Here is a 23791-nt window from a genome sequence, read left to right as displayed (position 1 = left end):
ACTCGCAGGGAGAAGGGGAGCCCCGCCCCCTCCCCTTTTCTCCGTGCGGTGCCTGCGCTAGCGCCGGCACCCACAGAGAAAAGGGGAGGGGGAGGTGGGGGGATTCCCAACCTGGTGACCCCGCGAAAGGGTCGCACGACCCCCAAAGGGGTTGCGACCCCCCAGGTTGGGAACCCCTGATCTAGAAGGTAATTCCATAATCACAAAAAGTCAACATGGGTTTCAGAGAAACACGTCATGCCAGACAAATCTGATCTCTCTTTTTTTGATAAAATTACCAGCTTGTTAGATGACGGGAATGCTGTGGATATAGTATATCTTGATTTCAGTAAGGCCTTTGACAACATTTCCCATGATATTCTTGCAAACAAGCTAGTAAATTGTGGACTAGACAAGGTAACTGTTACATGGATTTCTAATTGGTTGACTGGCCGAACCTCAACAATGGGTCCTTTTCATTCTCAAAAGAAGTAACCAGTGGGGTTCCACAGGGTTCTGTCCTGCACACAATGCAATTCAACATCTTTATCAATGACTTGAATGACAGAATTGGGGGCATACTTACCAAATTTGCAGATGACACCAAATTAGGAGGAGTAGCTAATACCCCAGAGGACAGAATCAAAATTCAAAATGACTTGAACAGACTTGAAAGCTGGGCCAAAGCTAACAAAATGAAATACAATACAGAGAAATGTAAGGTATTGTACTTAGGGAGGAAAAATGAAATGCATAGATACAGGATGGGGGACACCTGGCAGAATGAGACTACATGTGAAAGGGATTTAGGAGTCCAAGTAGACTACAAGTTGAACATGAGTCAACAGTGCGATGCGGCAGGTAAAAAAGTCAATGCAATTTTAGGCTGCATCAATCGAAGTATAGTGTCTAGATCAAGGGAAGTAATAGTGCAACTCTATTCTGCTTTGGTCAGGCCCCACCTGCAATATTGTGTCCAGTTCTGGGCTCCACAATTCAAAAAGGACATTGAGAAACTGGAGCGTATTTAGGGCAACTAAAATGGTGAAGGGTCTGCAAACTGTGCCCTATGAGGAACGCCTTAAGGAGCTGGGGATGTTTAGTCTCGAGAAGAAAAGGTAAAGAGGTGATATGATAGCCCTGTTTAAATACTTGAAGGGATGTCATATTGAGAAGGGAGCAAGCTTGTTTTTTGTTGCTCCCAAGAACAGGACACAGAACAATGGATGCAAACTGCAGGAAAAGGGATTCCACCTCAACATTAGGAGGAACGTCCTGACAGTAAGGGCTCTTCGACAGTGGAACACACTTCTCTGGAGAGTGGAGGCGTCTCCCTCCTTGGCCATCTGTCGGGGATGTTTTGAGTGAGATTTCCTGCATGACAGGGGGTTGGACTGGATGGCCCTTGTGGTCTCTTCCAACTCTACGATTCTATTATTCTTCAGACCCCCAAGTCAGACTGAGATATTGGATGTTGCCTTTCTACAACAGATCACTACACATTCAAAAAGAAGAAATGTAGTAGTGATGAGAAACTCCTGATATATGCTGGAAGTCAAACTCTGTCAAAACTTTAAGGTCTAGCAAATTCCCCACTTGCCTCGAAGACAATTTCATTGTTGAAAATGTGGAAGAGGCAACCAGTGGATTGAATTTTCTAGATCTGATCCTACTCAAGAAGGATGACCTGGTTAATGGTGTGCAAGTGGTGGGCTCCTTAGGTGTGAATGATCATGTTCTCCTGGAGTTTGTTTTACAATTCTGTCCTTTGAGAAGCCAGACATAGCCAGACACGCATTCTAGATTTTAGGAGAGCTGATTTCAATAAACTTAGGGAAACAGTGAGGGTTATCCCATGGTTAGGAAAAGTGAAAGAGAAGGGAGTTCGGGATGGATGGGATTTTCTCAAAAGGGAGATACTGAAGGCACAATATGAAACTATTCCAATGAGGAGGAAAAATGGGAGGTGTCTCAAGAAACAGGATGAATAATGAAAGAACTTTCAAATGAGCTAAGCTTTCAATGGCACATGTATAAGAAATTAGAAAAGGGGGATATCACCAAAGAGGAATTCAAACAACCAGCTAGTATGTGTAGGGGTCAGAAAAGCTAAAGAGCAGACCGAACTGAAGCTTGGTGGAGAGCTCAAGAACAATAAAAAGGGCTTTTGGGTGTATGTGCATAGGAAGAAGTACGAAATATTAGGGCCACTGTATGGAGAAGATGGCAAAATACTAAAAGGGACAGAGAAAAGGCAAAATTAATCAACACCTTCAGTCTTCTCACAAAATACAATCGTCAGTCTTCTCACAAAAGGAAAAGGGTGCTCCCGAGGAAAATAGAGCCAATGACACAATAGAGGAAATGGAGCACAGAATAAATAAAGAGGAATACAGGAATAACTGATTAATCCAAATGAATTTATCTCCAGGGCCAGATAGACTACATCCAAGGGTATTAAAAGAATTGGAAAGTGTAATCTCAGAGTAATTGGCAATAATCTTTGGGAATTCGTGGAGAACAGGTATTAGGAAGGCTCTCAATTAGGAGAATTTTAATTAGCTCAAACTGCCCTTCCCCAAAATCGTGTCCTGTGATGTATACCAAAAGTCACCAAGAAATCCTTAGAGAGATGACGCAGATATCAACTATGTCCAATTAAATGTCTAAAGTTTATTAAAGTAGCAGCACACATACAGCAAGGGGTCTCTCTCTCTCTCACACACACACACATTCAATATTGACGGAAAGCAAAGGGGTGAATTCGGGAGATAGGTTGAGAGAGAGGCACCGCTATGGGAGATACATTACCATAGATGTCTTCTCCGGGAAGTCCAATGCAAGTTTGGATGAATGGAGATTCACGCTCGCCAGAACTTGAAGAAAGATGGCTGAGGGAGCTAAAATCAGAGCTGAGACTAGCATGGCCCATTCTGTAATCTGGTAATAGCACACTGTTATTTCAAAACTCTAGGTTTTTATAGGCTGAATCTAGCCTGTAGCAATGAAATAAAGCACAAGACAAAGGCTTGTTTACTTGGGATATTGTTAAGCCGAGGAGAAGTTACAACAATGCAGCTAGGTCTGGACACAATCAGGTGGGCAAACTGATCAATGGCTGGATCATTAAGCTGATCACCGGCCCATTAGGTGTGAGGCCAAGGTTATTGTCTTACCTTTGGAAGCAGTGGCCATTCTTGTTTGGCAACTTCCAAACTTCCTGTGGGGCTTTTCCAAGTCTATGTTCTCGGGATCCTGCCTTTTCTCATGCAGGTCAGTTTGGGGTCATAGTGAAGTCCATATATTACAAAAAATTATTAAAATCCAAACTTGATAACAGTTCCCCCCCCCCCCCCCGCTGTGCAAAAGTGCATGTATAGGGATTAATGTCTTTCAAATTAAACCTTTGTCTGAAATTTTGGGGTGACAGTTTGCAGAGACGTGGCTGCTGTAGCAAGTATCCAGATAATGGTGCCAGGGGCTTGGGAAAGGGGACTAACCATCCATCTGGAACCCATGCACACAAGGGTATAACACAATAAGAACAAAAGCAATGACCAATAACAATCTGAAAGCAATCAATAATAGAACTGAGTCCAATGCACAGAGTAGGCAATATGAAAAGCGATTAGCAATAGCTCTGAGTCCAAAGGGAGTAGCAATGTGAGTCCCAAAACAGTTGATAGTCTGGGACAGAGTCTATATGTGGGCAATGAATAGCAAGTGTTTGTCTCTAGGGTGTGCCTGGCAATGTGGGCATATTGATATTTGGCTGGGTTGGCAAGAAGGTCCGTAACATGTGGGCATTTTTTTTCTTTGAACTGTCCATGAGATGGCAGTATATGTGCAGTGGCGGGTAGTTCCCTAGGTAAAACACTTGGGTGTGGGCAATGAGTCCTTTTCCAAAACAGCACTGAAAAGCTGACAGCTGAAAACATCTGGTGTGTAGACCATCAGAAGCAGAAGCAAGCGGAGGACACCAATTGTGTCACGAATAGGCCTTTGCAGAGGGGAGTGGAGGACATCACTGGAGGACAAGCGCATAGGAATCCCAGTCCTTCGGCGGGGAACATCTGGAGCCTGGGTGGCCTGGAATTGGTGAAGGGTTGTGGTCATCTGGAGCTAGGCAGGGAGCTGATGAGAGAATACCAGCTGTGTCCTCTGGCAGCCAAACTTGGAGGACATCGGGGGAACGCAGTCCTTGGTCTGGGCACATCAGGGGGCAGGAAGTCTCAGAATGGCGTTGGAGGCTTACCTTCCTCATAGAGCTTGAAAAATAGATGGAGGCCAAGGGTAGAAGTCTGTGTAGTGGGGAGACTCGGATATATGGATAGCGACAGAGAGGTTTTTAAGAAATTGCCTTTGCTCAAAGAACCATCACCAAAATTTATGCAGGGAGACATACATATCTATATCGATTACCATAAAGGTACATGCAAACACAAGAAGTCAGAGGAAAGCTTAAGGCCCATACTTGTAAAATAGCAACAACAATAATAACAACAAATCTACCTTTGGGCTGAGAGAGTGTGACTGTCACGCTTTCTCCAAGCCTAGGCGAATCTTTTTGGGCATCATAAGGGTGCAACATAAGGCGGAGGGGCTCTTACGCTTCGGTCTCCATTCTGTGTCCGGTGCTCCGGTTTCACTTACAGTTAGAAGGACTTGAACTTAGTCCGGTAGGGATCCATCTTTTCCACGTGTCTGGGAGAGAGGCTCCAAAAATGGGGGGAAATACAAACAGGTCAGGGATAAGCTAGAACTGGTCATATGGACCATCAGGAACCAATCTCATAGGCTGGCTGAACTGTGGGCACTTGGTCTGCATGAGGCCAGCGGGGCCTTGTTACAGTGGGGGCTCAGCATGCTGGGAAAAATATGCAAATTAGGAAAAATTCAGGACAAAAATTGCTAACAGCGACCAAACCAGGGCGTTTTGCTGAGACCTGGTGGGTTAGTGATTACAGACTCTGGGGATGTAAGTTGGAGCCAAGAAGAAAATGGCTCATGGTGACCTAAAAGGTGGTTGTGAACAATGGAGAGAGGGAGGAAAGCAAGTGTCCAATTGCCCTAAAGCAGGATCCCTGTAAAGGGGCCTAGCTATCTACTGAGAATGACTATCCTTGGTGGTAAATCCCTGCGCAAGTACCGTATGCTGCTGTGACCCAGGGCAGACTAGCAGACCCAGGCACACTCTAGTGTACACCACCATGCAGTTGTCTAGGGATTTTCCTCCAAGGATGGTCTCTCTCATCAGACTGCAAACAAAAAGGTGGGGGCATAGACAGCTGCCCTGCTAAGGCATGGTCTCAGGAAAAAGGTAGATTTAAGCCTTTCAGAGGAAGTTTTTGGGAGTTGTAAAACCAGATTCGCAAGGGCCAGCAAGAGGAAGACAATAGATGTGGCTTCCTTCTTAATGAGCCAGTGATTAACTTAACGGCTTGGCCATCAAGGTAGCTGCTCTCCTGAAAAGTGTCAGACCTCATGCATTGTACCACTATTGTGTAGCTTTCGGCTTAGACAAAGCCAAAGCAATCAAGCCTTTGTCTCGCAAGCAGCCATCACCTGAGGGCCTGTTTAGCCCTATATAAGGTCTGAGCTTTCAGCCCCTCTTTGGGCTTTTGAGCATTCAGTTGTTTGAGCCTGAGATTCCAAAGAGCATCTTTGCTCCTCTGAAATCACTCAGCGAAGCCAAGCTCACTTTCACCGGGCCTCTAGTTAGCTTTACCTGCCGGAACTCAGCTTCTAAGCCACTGCGGCTGCTCCTTTCCTTTCCCGTCCCCACGGCCATGATCCACTATCCATCCTACATTGCATCCGACTTCCTGGAGAAGACGTCTAAGGTAATATTCCCAACGGTGCCTCTATCTTCCTTCCTTTACTCCCCAAACTCACCCCTCCGCCTGCTATAGCATTGAATGTGTGTGCGCGTGTCTGATCCCTTTTGTTGTGTGACTTTAATAAATGTTCATAGTTTAATTGCACCTCATTGGCAGTCGAGTCTCTTTCTCTTGAGGGTGGACTAGGCGACCTCTGGTATACACATAGGGACACAATCTTGTGCGTGCGTTGTTAGGACACACCTCTCATATTTGAGCTAATTAAAATTCCCCTAATTCGATCCTTCCTAACATTTTGGAGGAGAAAGCTTGGGAAGTAATTCGGTCCCCCGAAACCTAGACTTTCCAGACTGATCACCTGGACGGACTAGATCTCGGAACGTAGGAACCAATCCACCCCAGAGACTCAGAGGCAGTAGGAGAGTGTGTGTTTTCTGGTCTGTTTGGCCATCAGGGCATGTATTGTGGGTGGGATGCACTTTCATTCGTGTTTCTGCTATCTTTGGTTGGGAGACAGAGGCAGCCCCTTTTCCCCACACTTTCCCCGTCACAACACACCACAGGCAGTCACAGAGACCCCTTGTTTAGGCTGAGGTAGGCAAAGGCAGGGAGATGTCTCACTGGAGGCTGTAAATCCTAGGCGCAAGGCAGGTACGCTGGAGGGCGGTTGGTTCCCATTTAATCCAGCAGGGCAGTTGGTCCCACATACCGGGCGGTTGGTTCCCAAGAAAAGCAAAACTCAAGGCAAGGATCTAGCTGGTGTCCAAAGGAATAGTGTCTGCTAAGGATACTATCAAGGGAGGTCAACCCGATAGGACGGCCACACTTGAACTTCCCAGTGAAAAGTTAGGAGGAGGAACTAACCTGATCCTTGAGCCTGGGTCTAGCGGCATTTTACACATGGCGCTATTCGCGGTAGCGACCCGGTATATGTCATGATAGAGAGTGGTGGAGGTACCGGCTCTGACCCCCGAGTTAATGGGCAGTTGGTCCCAAAATGGGCGGTTGGTCCCAAACCCAGTTTCTGCAGTTCTCCCCCAGAACACCCCCCTCATCCAGAGCCCACACCCAAGCCGCCTTGCCAACAGATTGTAGCGATTGGTTCCCATAGGTCAGGCATCGGCGGGCGGTTGGTTCCCATAGGCCGAAAGTAGAAGTAGCTAACGGGCGGTTGGTTCCCACAGGTTGGCTACAGGGGCGAGGTGGTCCCAAGTGTTAGTTGGAGGAGAGTTTTGGAGATAGAGAGAAACATGGGGATTGGAAGTTTGTGGAGAGAAGAGAAAGTACACGGCAGGCTGAAGAAGTGGATAGTCAAAAAGGGGCCCAATCCGTGGCTTGCTGGTGGTTTCCTTACGGACGATCCCTTCACAACCCTCATGGAGGCCTATAACCTCAAGACAGCGAGGACGGGATTGAAAAGCGTTCCCCAGGACGAGAAAGATAGGTTAGCTTCGTGGGGTCTTTGGGTGTTGGCCCATGATGCAATAGAGGAGTACAGGAAGTACAAATTGGAGGCAGAGGTGTCCAAGGGACAGGTAGGCGAAATGGTCACCCAAATTTGAGAAAAGGTCAGTGAAAACATCCTCCTAAAATGGACAGCACATGAGGCTGAACAAAGAGCCGATAGGGCTGAGGACAAGAACAAGAGCTCAACATTCAGGTGAAAGAGCTCCAGCACAAATTGGCCCAAGCGAAACAGGCGGCAGACTTCATCCCGTCCCAAAGGACGGAGGAAGTGACTCAAGCCGACCACACCAAGTGTGAGGCAAAAATTTGGGAATTGGAAAGTCAAATTAGTTTGAGGAGCGCCATTGTGGCCACTGTACAGCCAGGAATATTGGAAATGGCTGTACAGGCAAAAGTTCTTGGGGAAAGATCCGTGCTGCAAGAAGCCTGGACTCCCTCCCCATAACTCCCATTAGAAACCCCCAGAAGGGAATGAACCCACGGAGGGGAGTCTTCCAGGAATTCCCCTACACCCTGTTAAGACCCGAAGCATGGTAGAAACCAAGGAAACAGCCAAAGACGGCACAGTCACCAAGATGGTTGTAGAAACTGTTTCTTGGACTCTGTCTGAAATCAAAGCCATTGCAGACCAGCTAGGAAAGCTGAATCTCCAGACCGGTGTCCACTGGATGTCCACAGTCATCCACTCATACCCCAAAGCCAAGGGTCAAGATCTCACACAGATAGCTAGATTGTGCATAGATCCGGTATATGCAGGACCATTTAAGGCAACAGTTTCCAACTATTCACTAGCGACCGTATTATTATTATTAACCTTTATTTATAATGCTCCTAAGTGCCGTAGACCTAAGAGAATGGGTCTCACTAATGGTAAAAGTTTTCTGGCCAAGGACCACCATGCGAGCCAAGTACCAGAACGAGATACAGCTCCCAGAGGAAGCCCCAGACACATATGTAGCCAGGAAGAAAGTGTTAGCAATTTTAGCGGGAGAAGTGGGCTTAAACGCCAAAGGGCAACCCCTCCTGGATGACACAGTTTTCATATAAGAGGTATACCAGGGACTGAACGAGACAGCCAAGATTTACTTAGGGCCAGTTGCACAAAAACTCCACAACCTCCCATGGAAAGATTTCCTAAACCACATATGCACAGCCTCACAAAGGAAGTGCAGAAAGACATGGCCAGAAATTTGCTTGCTGCCACTTCGGGCCGCAGCTCCCAGCACACAGGCAAAAAGGCAGACAGTGACCTGGTTCACACGGTTACATACTGGAACAATGGACTGCACTCACAACCCACCCCTAGAGAACCTGGATGTTTTGGGATTAACAACCCATTCTGGAGAAATGGCCGCAACAACGCCAAAGGACCTCAAGAAAAGGTAGACATTGCGCAGGAATTTAGAAATGCAGTCTGGAGATACTTAGAGAGCGTGGCTTTCCAAAAGAGGAGCTCCATGGTAAACCCACTTTAGAACTCCTAAAATTGGCAGAAGAAACAGGAGGCCTCCACCCAGAAGGACCCAGCCAGGCAGCAGCCACGTCTTCTCCAGACCCCCAGAATATAGGACACTCGGGTTAGGGATGCCTGGGATCCCTTTCGCTCGCAGAGAGCATGGGCAGACCACAGGATCCCTTGGGCTGCAACCCCACTGCCTGAAAAGAGACCCCTCTTCCCAGAAAGCCCCCAGAACGGGACCCATTAAGGCCACCCCACACCCAGTTTCTGCAGTTCTCCCCCAGAACACCCCCCTCATCCAGAGCCCACACCCAAGCCGCCTTGCCAACAGATTGTAGCAACACTGAAGCCAGACATATGGGGCCATCCCACAGTAAATGTAAAAGTCAGTCCCCTAGCCAAACCAAAGCCAGCCCAAATGCTAGTAGACTCCGGTGCCGCAGTCAACACCATGAACCCCAAGTTAGCCACTTCAGGACACAAAACCTCCGACAGTATGGAATTAGTAGGATTTGGCAAAGGGAAACACCAAGCCGCAATCTGGTCAGACATTCTCCTGCAGTTAGGACCCCTCTTTGATTTGATCAGAGCATGTGAAAATCAAGGAGAGGACGACGGGATACTTGGAGTAGGATTCCTCAGAAAGAATAGGCTCACCATAGACCTAGCCAACAGTCTCCTGTGGCAACTGGAAGAAGGCCCCCTAGTAATCTCAGCCATTCATCGCTGCACAGCCCTTAAGGCTCCAGCACCCATCTTCCCCATAACAAACGACCCCTGGCTCATAGATTTCCCAGAAGTATGGATCAAAGACAAAATAGAGTGTGGCAAAGTAAAAGGATCATGTGTGCTCATAGAAGGAATCATAGAATCATAGTATCAGAGTTGGAAGAGACCACATGGGCCATCCAGTCCAACCCCCTGCCATGCAGGAAATCTACCACCCCAGAAACAGTATAAGTACCCCCGTGAGGCAGAAGAAGGAATGGCCAAGACCATAGACCAAGGGTAGGCAACCTGCGGCCTGCGGGCCGGATGTGGCCCGGCGAGGCCTTGGGACCGGCCCCAGCCCGGTCCTGCCGCCGATTGCCGCCGGGGCCTTTGGCCTCTCGCGTGCAGGGGCAATTGTCTATACAAGCCTCAGAAACATGCATTTATATTAACATTTTAAAAAAAAATCAGCACATTTTTTTGCGTGTCCTCCACTTTTTTTAAAAAAGTGTCCACCATTTGAAAATTTTGTCCTACATTTGTCCCGGTTTATTTATTTATTTAAAATTTAAAAAAATTATTTAATTATTTATTTTTTAGCTTCAGCCCCAGTTGTCTGAGGGACAGCAACCCGGCCCCTGGCTCAAAAAGGTTGCCTACCCATAGACGGTCTACTGAAATGGGATGTAATTTTGCCCATGCAGTCCATCTGCAATTTACACCTATGGCCTGTACTGAAAGCAGATGGTGTCACCTGGAGAATGACTTTAGAGCCCTCAATGCAGTCACTCTACCAGTAGCCCCAGTAGTTGCCAAATACAACGATATCCTGGCCGCCATTGCCGCCGGAGCAAGATATTACAACGTGATAGACCTCGCTAATGCCTTCCACTCCATCCCACTCCACGATAGCTGTGACTACAAGTTCACTTTCGAATTCCGAGGCAATCAGATGTGCTTCACCCGCACGCCACAAGGTTTTCACTCTAGCCCCAGCATTTGCCATGCCCACGTAGTCAAAATGTGGACCAAGCTGCGCCCCACGTCGCGCCCCCACATTTTGTCCTACATAGACGACATTCTGGTCCACTCAGATTCCCAGGAAAAGACAGCAGACATCACCTAAGAGGTGTTAAAAATCATTCAGGACACAGGCTTCAAGGCCAACAGGGGAAATCCTGGCACTTAAACAGAATTAGGGTTCTGGTCTTGTCCACAGTGATCCACAGCAGTCCTATTCTCTGGAGCTCAGAAAACAAGCTTTGTTAGGAAGGATCGAATTAGGGAATTTTAATTAGCTCAAATTTAGCTGAGAGGTGGCCCTAACATTACCATGTGCCGGAATCGTGTCCTGATAGTGTATACCAGAGGTTGCTAATACCCCCCCCCCCCCCCAAAGAGAAAGAGACGCTGATACCAACTAGGTACAATTATTAAAGCACAGGGAGAACCACGCAGCAAAAAGGGGTACACACACACACACATATTTAATGCTATAGCAGGGGAGGGGTGAGTTTGGAGAGATAGGCCTGAGAAAGAAAGGCACCGTTAAGGAATATTACCTTAGAAGTCTTCTCCGGAAAGTCCGATGCAGCTTGGATGGTTCACAGCCACGGAAGCAAGGGGGAAGAGGGCCGCAGGAGCTCGGAGCAAGGTTACAACTGGTATAAACCAATTTGCAGCCTGAGGACAGTGTGATCTCAGCTTTAGCTTAGAGTTTAGCTCAGCTCAGAGCTCTACTCCAAAAAGCTCAGGCTCCTAGCTCAGAGAGGGTCTGAAAACCCAGGGTTTATATAGGGGGAAACGTATCCCGAGGCTATGAGAACTCGCTAGACAAAGGCGTTGATTGCCTGGGCTTTGTTAAGCCAAGAGCAAGCAATGTGTTGCACAGTGCATTAGGTCCGGACACAATTCAGAGGGGCATCCCATTTGATTGCTGAGCCGTTAAGCTGATCACTGGCTCATTAAGCAGGAAGCCAAGTCTACTGTCTTCCTTTGGCAAGCAGAGGCGAATCTGGTTTGGCGACTCCCAAACTTCCTATGGAAGATTTCTAATTCCATCTCTTCCTAGCACTCTGCCTGTGTCAGGTGAGCTGTCTACGTGGTCTCTCCACTTTTAGGTTAATGGCGGGTCCTCCATGGGGTCAGTCAGGGGTCATAGCATAGACCGCATGTACCCAAAATTTTATTAAATCCAAACTTGGTAACAGCTTGCTCCATCTTCAATATACATCAATATACTGTTCTGCATTTAGGGTTTTCATATCACCTCAAGCTAAACATACCCAGCTCCCCATGAGGGATGGTTTTCTGGCCCTTCACCATTTTGGTCACCCTTCTTTGGACATGATCCTGTTTGTCAACTTTCTTTTTGAATTGTGGTGTCCAAAACTGTATTCTAGGTGGGGATGATTAAAGCAGAATAGAGCGGCAATATTACTTCCCTTGATCTAGACACTATACTTCAGTTGATGCAGCCTAGAATTGCACTGGCCTTTTTAACTTCTGTATCACACAACATATTGTGTTGCTGTCCCCTGGTATACAATCTCTCTTCCTCACATAACTCAATTTAAAACCCTTCTGGTCAGGTTTGCAAAACCCCTACCAAACACTTTTTTTCTGATTTAGTTTTGTTCACACTGACTTTAATTTCATACATGTAATCTTATCAACAAGAGCTACTGCTCCCAAAAAAGATTGGGAAGCCCTTCATAGAATCCCTCTCTTCCTAATACATATCACAATTAACTGTCGTAATGGAGCCCATATGGAAGTCAGCTTTGCCCCCAGTCTCAGCTTCCAGGTTCCACCTTTTTACTAAGATACTGCATAAGTTCTTGTTATAGGCAATTCAGATAGCCCAAAAATACCAGATTGGGGCCACTGCAGAGCCGCACAGCACAGCACCGCAGCAGCACTACATCACATTCCAACTCGGTATTTTTCCAGCACAAAATGAAGCGGCAGAAAGCCACTCCTTTTTCTGCCTCGAAAAAGGTGCTTTGCCACTGCCACCGCCGTCACCACCACTGTGGTTTTTCACAGCTCAGCATGCGGCATCTAAATGCTAAATCATTATTTATTCTGAAATTTTATTGGATGGGGGGTATTGGGATTGATATGAACTTTTCAAAACTCACTAAATTTATCATAATTTAAACATAAATATTTTGAATATTTAAGCAATCCTGAATGTGGGAGAAACTGGAAGTGACAAATTTGATTTGTTGTTTGTATATGTCTTCAGTTTAACTCCAATTTATGGCAACGCTATTCAAGGGTTTTCTTGACAATATTTACTCATACATGGACTCTCCAAGGCTGAGAGAATGCCACTTGCCCAACCTCATCCAGTGGGTTTGCATGACTAAGCAAGGACCCTGGTCTTCAATCATGGTGCCCATTTAAAGGTGCCAAATCTCCTCTAGCTCTCTGTTTGCAGGATCCTGATATTTGATAGCTATATCTCTCTGGCTTTGCTTTGCGAATGAAGATTCAGGAAGGACTCATCCCGTGCTTTGTACAAGTGCATTGGTGACTAAAAAGACCAATCTGGGATAAACAGGTCCAGTTGCAGAAAGCACAGCGGAAAGTCTCTTTGGGTGATGTTTCCGGGTTGTGGTTCTTTCTGTGTTGTCGTTTCTCTTCGAGATTCGTTCGGCGTGAGCTTTCGAAAAAGGCTGCAGCATCGTGGATAGTGCGTCTCCATGCCTCCCAATGCGAGGCCAGGACGGACCATTGTTGGTGATCAATTTGGCCAAGCCTGAGATGTTGTTTCAGAGAGTCCTTGTATCTCTTCTTTGGGGCACCCCTCTTACGCTGACCCGTGGCGAGATCACCGTAGAATTTTTGGGAGGCAATGGTCCTTCATCCTAGAAACGTGTCCTGACCAGTGCAGCTGTGTCCTCAATAGCATGGCCTCAATGCTGGTGATTCCTGCTTGCTCAAGGACAACAACATTTGTCACATAGTCAGTCCAGTGTATATTTAGAATTGTGCGTAAACAGCTCTGATGAAAGCGTTCGAGGAGTCGTAGGTGTTGGTGATAGGTGACCCATGTTTCAGACCCATAGAGGAGAATAGACAGTACAATGGCTCTATATACACTGATTTTTGTGCTTTGCCTCAAGTGTTTGTTACTCCAGACTCTTTTGTGAAGCCTTCCGAATGCACTATATGCCTTTGCCAGTCTATGATTGATCTCTTTATCAATCTTGGCGTCTGAGGAGATGATGCTTCCCAGGTAGGTAGCAGGACGGACTTAAGCACAGATTTGCTTACAGTGATGTGGAGATGGAAGTGTTCTTCCTGTGGTGGTGGCTGGTAGAGAATTTCCGTTTTCTTCAGGTTGACTTCCAGTCCAAAGAGCTCTGCAGCTGTTGCAAAACAAGATGTTAGGCGCTGCAGAGCTGCTTCCGTATGAGCAACAAGGGCAGCATCGTCAGCAAAAAGCAGCTCACAGACTAGATAGTTTAGAGTCTTAGTGCAGGCCCTCAGGCAGCTTAAGCTAAACAGGCTACCATCAGTATGGTAGCGTATATAAATGCCGTCTTCTTCTTTGAGATCTGCTGTAGCCCTTTGGAGCATCATGTTGAAGAAGATTGTAAATAGAGTTGGAGTGAGAACACATCCTTGTTTCACACCATTAGTTATTAGAAAGGGCTCCGAGAGAGCGTCGCCATATCTGACTTGACCTTGCTGGCCTTCATGTAGCAGGATGATCAATTTGAGGAATTTGGGGGGGCATCCTAGTTGTTCCAGGATCTGCCACAGACCTTTTCTACTCACAGTGTCAAAGGCTTTGGTGAGGTCGACAAATGTTATATAGAGTCCTTTGTTCTGCTCTCTACATTTCTCTTGCAGTTGTCTAAGGGCAAATACCATGTCTGTAGTGCTCCTATTAGCTCTAAAGCAGGGGTAGGCAACCTTTTTGAGTGGGGGGCCAGGTTGGTGTCCCCCAGACAACCGGGGGGGGGGAGCAAAAAAAAAAATTAAATAATTAAATAATATAGGATAACATTTTCAAATGTAGGACACATTTTTTAAAAATGGAGGACATGCGAAAAAATTTGATGATTTTTAAAAAATGTTAATATAAATGCATGTTTCTTAGGCATGATCAAAATGGAGGGCATTATTCCTAGACAGATGACAGAAATGGACTTCCCTTTCTGGCCAAACACATCCCCTCCATACATACACACACACACACACAATTCCAAAACACACACTAAGCACATTTGAGCATTTCACATGGCTTTACTTAACATGGCAATCTCTTGCATATTTAATCAGAGGCTTATTGCAGAACCAAACTCTTTGGGTTTCACACTGAACATGGTTTAATATATTGAACATGTCCAGCTGGTTTCACAAGAAGTGGATTTGCTGTTTCAGGTTTCTTGCACCAACTATACTTCTCAAAAGTATGTACTTGGTCAAGGGGCTTTGGTTTTTCTTCACTGTGCATGAGTTTGTAAAAATCACAGCAATTTACACTGGCCATGCCTGAGAACTAAAAACACAGAGAAAAGGCACTTTGGAAAGTCACACTCTCTCGGCTTCTGAAACAGTGCCTGCATGCCTCTCAAGCTGACTCATATCATCATCATCATCATCATTGTCAAAACAAGGGAGACTTGTTAGCATTAAAAGCACCCCCCCAAAAAAAAACCCTTGAGGCCTCTCTGGCCACTCACCTCCTCCTCCTCCTCCTCCTGTTCCCTCCTCCTCCTCCTCCCCCTCCCCTCCTGCTCCTCCTCCTCCCCCTCCCTTCCTTCTTTCCTCCCCCCTGGGGGCGGGGCGGAGGAGGTAGAGGAGGCGGAGGCACGCTCTGAGGGCGGGGAGGCCTGCCATTTCCCCTCTCCGCCCCAGGCCCCAGCGCCCTGCTCTTCTCCATGAGGAGGAGGAGGAGGCAGTGTGGGGGCACGCTGAGAGGGCGGGGGAGGGCGGAGAGGGTGGCGCATGGCCTCCCTCTCCGCCCCCTCCGCCCTCAGAGCGGCCCAAGCACCGCCTCCTCTTCCTCCTCCATGAGGGGGAGGGGGAGGAGGAGGAGGCAGCGTGGGGGCGTGCTGAGAGGGCGGGGGAGGGCGGAGAGGGCGGCGCACAGCCTCCCTCTCTGCCCCCTCCGCCCTCAGAGTGGCCCAAGCACCGCCTCCTCTTCCTCCTCCGCGAGGGGGAGGAGGAGGAGGCAGCGCGGGGGTGCACTGAGAGGGCGGGGGAGGGCGTAGAGGGCGGGGGAGGGCGGAGAGGGGAGGAGGAGGTGGCAGCGCGGGGGCATGCTGAGAGGGCGGCACACGGCCTCCCTCTCCGCCCCCTCTGCCCTCAGAGCGGTCAACCCAGCTGCGGCGGGGGCTGTGGCAGGACCAGGCAGGGGCTGGTCCCAAGGCCTTGGTGGGCCGGATGCGGCCTGCGGGCTGTAGTTTGCCGACCCATGCTCTAAAGCCACATTGGCTTTCAGGGAGAAGCTCTTCTGCAATAGCAGGGACTAATCTGTTCAGCAGTATCCTTGCAAGGATTTTTCCAGCGATGGAGAGCAGTGTTATACCTTGACAGTTTAAGCAAACCGATTTTGCTCCTTTTTTCTTGTACAGGGTGATGATGACTGCATCTCGGAGATCTGATGGCAGTTTGCCTTTTTCCCAGCAACTCACAAGGAGCTCGTGGAGTTTAGCATGGAGTACATGATCTCCATGTTTCCAAGCTTCAGTTGGAATTCCATCAATCCCGGCTGCCTTACCTTTTTTCATCTGCTGTATGGCCTTAATGGTTTCTTCCAAAGTGGGAGCTATGTCCAGTTCCTTCTTCATCGGTTGCTGTGTCATATGTTGAATAGCTGAGTCTTGGACTATTCGGTTGGCACTAAAGAGGCTTTGGAAATGTTCAGCCCATCGGTTCAGAATGGAAGCTTTATCTGTGATTAGTGTTTGACCATCTGTACTGTATAGGGAGCTTTGAATCTGATATGTAGGTCCAAACACTGCTTTAAGAGCTTCGTAAAATCCTCTGGAAACACCCAGATCTACACAATGTTGTGTCTTTTCTGCTAAGTTGATCCACCACTTGTTCTGAATGTCTCAGAGTTTTTGTTGGAGTTGACTACATGCAAGGCGAAAGGCTGCTTTTTTTACATGGCAGGATGGCTGGGTGAGGTGTACCTGGTGAGCAGTTCTCTTCTTTGCCAACAGCTCCTGGATCTCTTGGTTGTTTTCATCAAACCAGTCTTGGTTTTTCTTGAGGGAGAACCCTAAGGATTCTTCCGCAGATTGCAGTATGCTGAATTTGATATGTTGCCAAAGCACTGTAGGAGAAGAGTCTACAGGATGGTCTTCAAGTTTTGTTTGCAAAATTGCCTGGAAGATGTCTCTCATGGCAGCTTGTTGAAGATTGTTGACTTGGAGTCTCCTCTTTAGGATGCCACCCCTCTTAAGTTTGAACTGAAAATGAGGATTTAGTTTACATTTTACGAGGCGATGATCTGTTTGACATTCTGCACTGGGCATCACTTGGGTATGATGGACATCGCAAATATTTCTCTGGTGCACTAGGATATAGTCAATGAGGTTCCAGTATTTGATAGCTATATAGCAGGAAGTTAAATGGCCTTTATTTCTGTATCTACTGAATTTGGCCAGAGAACATGTTTAAGAACTCATTCATTTCCAGCATTCCAATGTTTCTCCCCATATATTTTCTAGGAAGAACTTGAAATATCAAAAATCTTAATGTAGTAAATTCATTGATTCACACAGGAATAAACATATGATAGCTTCAAAGTTTTGAAATGTGGTATAACCATCTGCTTATTATAGTACTGTCAGCCATGCATACATATTATGGCTCCAAACCAAGCCAGCCTCATCCCCATGCAGCAACATTTTTTTCTTAACACTATATTGACAATGCATTGGATTAGGGAACCTGTAGGGGATATAACTTCCACAATCCCTCAGCAAAAGCCATATCAATTGAGGCTAATGGGAACTAGACTTCAGCAACAACTGGAAAGCAAGGTGATCTTTGTTTCAGCATTAGATGTTATGTAAAACCTTCAGAATTCCTGAGTAGTGTTTCGCTTGGCAGCTTCTTGGTTCAGCTACTATTCCACATCAGCTCTTCAACAAACTCTTGTAAGTGATCACTCATTTCATAGAATAATCTTTTTCACTTTAATCTCATAGTCTCATTTCCACCAATATGACAGTCTCAACAACTAGTTACATTCTATTACATTCAGTATGTACAGTAAGCTGAAACAAAAACAAAGCCTACAGCATTATGTATAGCCACTTTTCATTAAAAACATTCTCCTTTACATAATTCAAAAATAAAGGGCATAAGGTTATCATACAACACAAACTATAAAGATGATGAGGCTCTCTGATAATCTGAGCAGTGGGTTTAAAGGGATGGGAAAAATCTAGATTGAGAAAATATACAGTGTGTTTATTTTGGTATTTTGCAAGAGATAATGATGTCCTTGTAATTATGATTTTACATAGAGTAAAAAATTATCATGATTGAACAAGAGGTTTTCTGGTGCATGCAGAGCATTCTGTGACCTCCCCCCACCCCGTTCTTCTTTCTACACGGCTCCATGTGAATCTCTCCTGCTTTAACAAAGTGCAACCTGTGGATCTGAGGATGAAAAAGCTGCTGACTTCATCAATGGAAGTCTGGAAGTACAGACTTGTTGAGATAATACATGCTTGGCCCAATGCAAAGGCAATCTGGTAGGAACAGACTATACTGCATTTTGAAACAATTCTGCAAACTGTTCTGCATTTAGAGGGGCCATAAAAGATCCACCAGTGGACTTCTGCTGGCTGAAGAGTAAAAATGAGAATGATTAAGATTAGGTGAGGGGGGCGATCCAACTTCCTCATTTTAGTCCCCCATTAGCCAGAACCAGGGATGAACTGCACCTCCTGGAGCTAATATTTGGGTGAGAGATGATAATTAGGTGCTACTTAATATGGAAAAGATTCAGTCTCTCATGCTGCTCTTCTGTGAGGCTGCAACAGTAACTCTCAGACTTTTTCCTCTCTCAGGTCCACATAAATAGACAAGGAAGGAGGTTCCTTATTATTGGGTTCCTTCCATCATTTTAAGGTATAGCTACCTGGGGCCCTGATCAATGATGATTGTCTCAAAATCTTAAAAAGAAATATTTATTGATCTTTCATCTTAACTAAATAGTAGTAGCTGAAGTGAGCTAGGATCTTAGAACTACATCCTCTGTCTTCATATGGGCCATAACCAAAAGAGTTTTTTGAAAGTAATTTTTAACTGTAGTGGAATTTTGAGTGGACGCAAATGAAAGGCTCTTTTCTTGGCTTAAAAATCATTTTTTAAAATTATATAGTTAAATTGAGGTTTTAGTTTGTAGAAGGAGCCAAACATTTAGATCATTATATTAATATTAAAAAAAAATACCTGTGTTAGTTTGTTTCATCATAAAGAGAATTTTGTTGCACCTTTGAGGATAAGAAAAAGAAATTTCATAAAATGATAGAATCATAGAATTAGAAGAGACTGCAAGGGCCATCCAGTCCAACCCCCTGCCATGCAGGAACTCTCAATCAAAGCATCCCCGACAGATGGCCATCCAGTCTCTGTTTAAAGACCTCCAGGGAAGGAGACTCCACTACACTCCGAGATAAATTTTTGTAGATCTCAGTCTACTTCACCAGATGCACAGAATGGAGCCTCTGAGGACAGACTTATGTGGAGGGGGTGGTGGAGGAGAGGAGTGTGACTTGTAACAGAAATGCAAAATATGGGTAATGCAGAGATAAGTTCTGTTTCAACAATGGTTGTAAAGAATCATTAAAGGGATAAAGCTAAGTATAATATTTACATACAAGAAATATGAGCAATGTGAAAATTGAAGATAATACTTGCAATAGTACACTGATATGACACAGAACAGGTAAAGTATTACAACAAAGCAAGCATGAGAACTCTACTTAGTGTCTGGGATTTTTAAATATGTGTAGAGTGCCAAGAAACTTATTGTCTCTATTCCTACTAATGCCGTTAGTTCATTACTCATCTAAGGCCTGAAACAGACAGGCCAAATAAAGTGGCTTCCAGATGCTTTAGATGACACATGCTCCCTGGGGCTGACTAAGGGACATTCTTTGCAAAAAAGGATCCTGGATTTCTGCGTCCACTTTGCTTGGGTAAGAGCTTAAAATTTTTAAAGTATGAGCCACTTCTTTGGTCACTGGGAGGAGGAGGAGCTAGAAGACTCATTCTACAGAACTGCTGGCAGAGGAATTCTGGGACATTATTTGCAAAAGAGGCCCCTGGTTTTCTGTGTCTACTTTGTTTGGGTAAGAGCTTAAATTTTTAAAAGTGTGAGCTATTTCATTGGTCACTGGGAGGAGGAGGAGCTAGAAGACTCATTATACAGGAGTGCTGGCAGAGGAATTCTGGACATTCTTTGCAAAAGAGTATTAAAAGAACTGGCAAATGTAATATTGGAGCCATTGGCAATAATGTTGAGAACTCCTGGAGAACAGGAGAAGTGCCAGTAGACTGGAGGAGGGCAAACGTTATCCCCATCTTCAAAAAAGGGAAAAAAAGAGGATCCCAACACAGGGCCGGCTCTTCCATATAGGCCAGCTAGGCAGCCGCCTAGGGGCGCCAAGCTCTAGGGGGCGCCGGAGAGAGAGAAAGAGAGAGAGTGGCTGGAGCCAGAGGATCATAGAATCAGGCAAGCAGAGCAGCCAGCAGCCCTGCCAGCCTCCAAATAGCAGGGAGAGAGAGCTGCTTGCTGAGGCTGAATGGAGGGAAGAAGTTTGTTGCGCTCTGCAACTCCTGGGCTGCATCCACACTGGAGAATTAACCCAGTTTGGCACTGCTTTAACTCTTTCTGGCTCAAGGCTATGGAATTCTGGGAGCTGGAGTTTGTTGTGGAGTCCAGAGCGCCTCTCTTCTCCTTCCTTCCTTCCTTCCTTCCTTCCTTCTCTCCTTTTCCTTCCTTCCTTCCTTCCTTCCTTCCTTCCTTCCTTCCATCCTCTCTCCCTTTCTTTCTTGCCAAGAGAAATGTATATATATCTTACATTTCAGTCTTCTGTCCAGGAGGAATTCCAAAAACGCCCTCCCTTTTGAGCATCACTAAGACGCATGAATTTATATTTATATGAGGGGTTTCAGTTTTTACTTGGTCATGCCCTCCATTTTACTTGAAAGCTCTACATTTTGTGGTGCCTTGTCCTCCTCTGCGGTTAGGACACCTGGTCACCGTGGGTGCCAAGGGAAGCTAAAGTGGTGTCAAACTACATTAATTCTGCAGTGTGGCAGCAGCCCTGGTCCTCTCACTTGGTGATCCTATTGGTTTTCTTCTCTTTCTTGTGACACCCTTTTCTGTCCCTTGGGTGAAGATTTTTAGTTTTTAGGGGTCATAGATGGACCACTACTATCCCATAAATTCATGGGGATGGGAACCAGATTTTTCCACATCATTAGAATGAATAATGCTTCTAGCTTGTAAAAGGAATATGTGTGCATTAGTCTCCATTCCAAATATCACAGCAGTAAATAAGTTTTTAACCTGTATCTAATATCTAATTGGCTTTTTGAGTAATTCTCAATACTGATGAAAGATTGGAACCTAAGTTTTATGTCATGTTTAACTTTAACAAATGAAACAGTGGAAATCAAGGAGTGAAAATAATTATGAGGAGCGACAGGGGTGCCGAAATATTTCTCGCCTAGGGTGGCAAAATACCTAGAGCCGGCCCTGTCCCAACAATTATCGTCCAGTTAGTCTGACATCCATACCAGAAAAGATTCTAGAGCAGTTCATTAAACAGAGAGTCTGTGAACATCTAGAAGGCAATGCTATAATCACAAAAAGTCAACACAGGTTTTAGAGAAAGAAGTCATGCCAGACAAATCTAATCTCTTTTTGGATAAAATTACCAGCTTGGTAGATGAAGGGAATGCTGTGGATATAGTATAGCTTGATTTCAGTAAGGCTTTCGACAGGGTTCGTCATGACATTCTTGCAAACAAGCTAGTGCAATGTGGGCTAGACAACATAACTGTTACATGGATTTGTAACTGGTTGACCAGCCGAACCCAAAGGGTGCTCAATAATGGCTCCTTTTCATCCTGGAGAGAAGTGACCAGTGGGGTCCCACAGGGTTCTGTCCTGAGCCCAGTGCTGTTCAACATCTTTATCAATGACTTGGATGACAGAATTGGGGGTATACTTATCAAATTTGCAAATGACACCAAATTAGGAGGAGTAGCTAATACCCCTGAGGACAGGATCAAACTTCAGAATGACCTTAATAGATTAGAAAGCTGGGCCGAAGCTAACAAAATGAAATTCAACACGGAGAAATGTAAGATACTGCACTTAAGACAGAAAAATGAAATGCAGAGATATAGGATGGGGACACCTGGTTGAATGAAACTACATGTGAAAGGGATCTAGGAGTCCAAGTAGACCACAAACTGAACATGAGTCAACAGTGGGATGCAGCGGCTAAAAAGGCCAATGCAATTTTAGGCTGCATGAATAAAAGTGTAGTGTCTAAATCAAGACAAGTAATAGTCCCACTGTATTCTGCTTTGGTCAGACCCCACCTGGAATATTGTGTCCAGCTCTGGGCACCACAACTCAAAAAGGACATTGAGAAACTGGAGAGTGTCCAAAGGAGGGTGACTAAAATGGTGAAGGGTCTGGAAACTATGTTTTATGAGAAACGACGGGGGATGTTTAGCCTGGAGAAGAGAAGGTTCAGAAGTGATATGATAGCCCTGTATAAATATTTGAAGGGATGTCATATTGAGTAGGGAACAAGCATGTTTTCTGCTACTCCAGAGAACAGAACCTGGAACAATGGATGCAAGCTACAGGAAAAGAGATTCCACCTCAACATTAGGAGGAACTTCCTGACAGTAAAAGCTGTTCGACAGTGGAACACCCTCGGAGTGTGGTGGAGTCTCCTTCCTTGGAAGTCTTTAAACAGAGGCTGGATGACCATCTGTTGGGGATGCTTTGATTGAGAGTTCCTGCATGGCAGGGGATTGGACTGAATGGCCCTTGTGGTCTCATTCAACTGTATGATTCTATGATTCTAGCTACAGATTAAGGATCTATATAACTATTTGGTGCCAATACTTGCAGTTGGAGAATCATATGAGAATCATGTGAGGTCTTCTCAAGAGAAATCAACAAACTGTTCAGGATTAACTCTAAAATGGCTAAAGAAAAGAACTTATTGAGATATATAATAATATATTTTGTGAGATTTAAAACAGGATAATTAGTACTGAAAAAGAGTTATGAAAAAAAGATTGATTGTTGACAAGGAGGAGCTCATGACATTCAAGGACATACCCTCTGAGAAGAAAGGAATGGACTATAGATTTCAGCATCACTGAAAAGACACAAAATTGCTTACAGATGGGAAATTCCACAGGGGATTTCCTTTAACATTAAGAAAAAAAGTATAAGAATCAACTCAGTGAACAAAGCAAAGGAATTTTGGAAAACACACAGAAAAAACTTTGAAACTGGAGTAGACCAAGATAATCAAGACAAGACTAAGTAAGAAAAAGAAACAAATCTCCCTTTAGCAGTAGACGAAGGTTTGGACGAGGAAAAAGAACCAAGGAACCAGGACAACAGTGAATAGGAAGAATCAAATGCACTCTAACACATATAGCAGTTAGTGTTAGTTAGATAAATCAGAGTAACTAGACATATACCAGATATGAACTTTAAAATTATCTCATGGAATGTAAAGGTTTTAAATATTCCACGACAACAAAGAAAGGTGTTTCACTATTTGAACCAAAAAATGACAATTATATGTCTTCAAGTGACCCACATCAGATATAGGGATGCGAGCCTCTTTAAAAATAAAAAATTGGGAAAGGAATATATTTCAGCTATAAAATTCAAAAAGAAAGGGATGATTATTTATGTAAACTGTAATTTTTCATCTGTTGAGATATTGAATGATAAAGAAGGACACTGTGTGGGGATTGAATTTAAAATATGGGATCACAAAGTATTAATTGTAGGGATATATGGCCCACTGGAAGAAAAAGAAAAGTTCTACCAGAAATTAATGAGTGAAATCCTAGATTTAAACTATGAATATGTCATTCTCAATGGGGTAATAAATTCCCTACTGGACAGGAAATCAGAAAAAATGTTTAAAAAACCAAGAGAAACTCCCACAAATTATTGATAATATGATAGAAAATTTAACAATTACAGACGTATGGAGATATAAATATGATGAAGAAAAGCATTTCACTTTTTACTCTGAAAGTCACAAATCTCTATCTAGATTGGACATGT

Source organism: Sceloporus occidentalis, unplaced genomic scaffold (assembly GCF_023333645.1).
Source record: "Sceloporus occidentalis isolate IW3139 unplaced genomic scaffold, rSceOcc1.0.p SCAF_3, whole genome shotgun sequence".
Taxonomy (NCBI): domain Eukaryota; kingdom Metazoa; phylum Chordata; class Lepidosauria; order Squamata; family Phrynosomatidae; genus Sceloporus; species Sceloporus occidentalis.
This window is presented reverse-complemented; position numbering follows the sequence as displayed.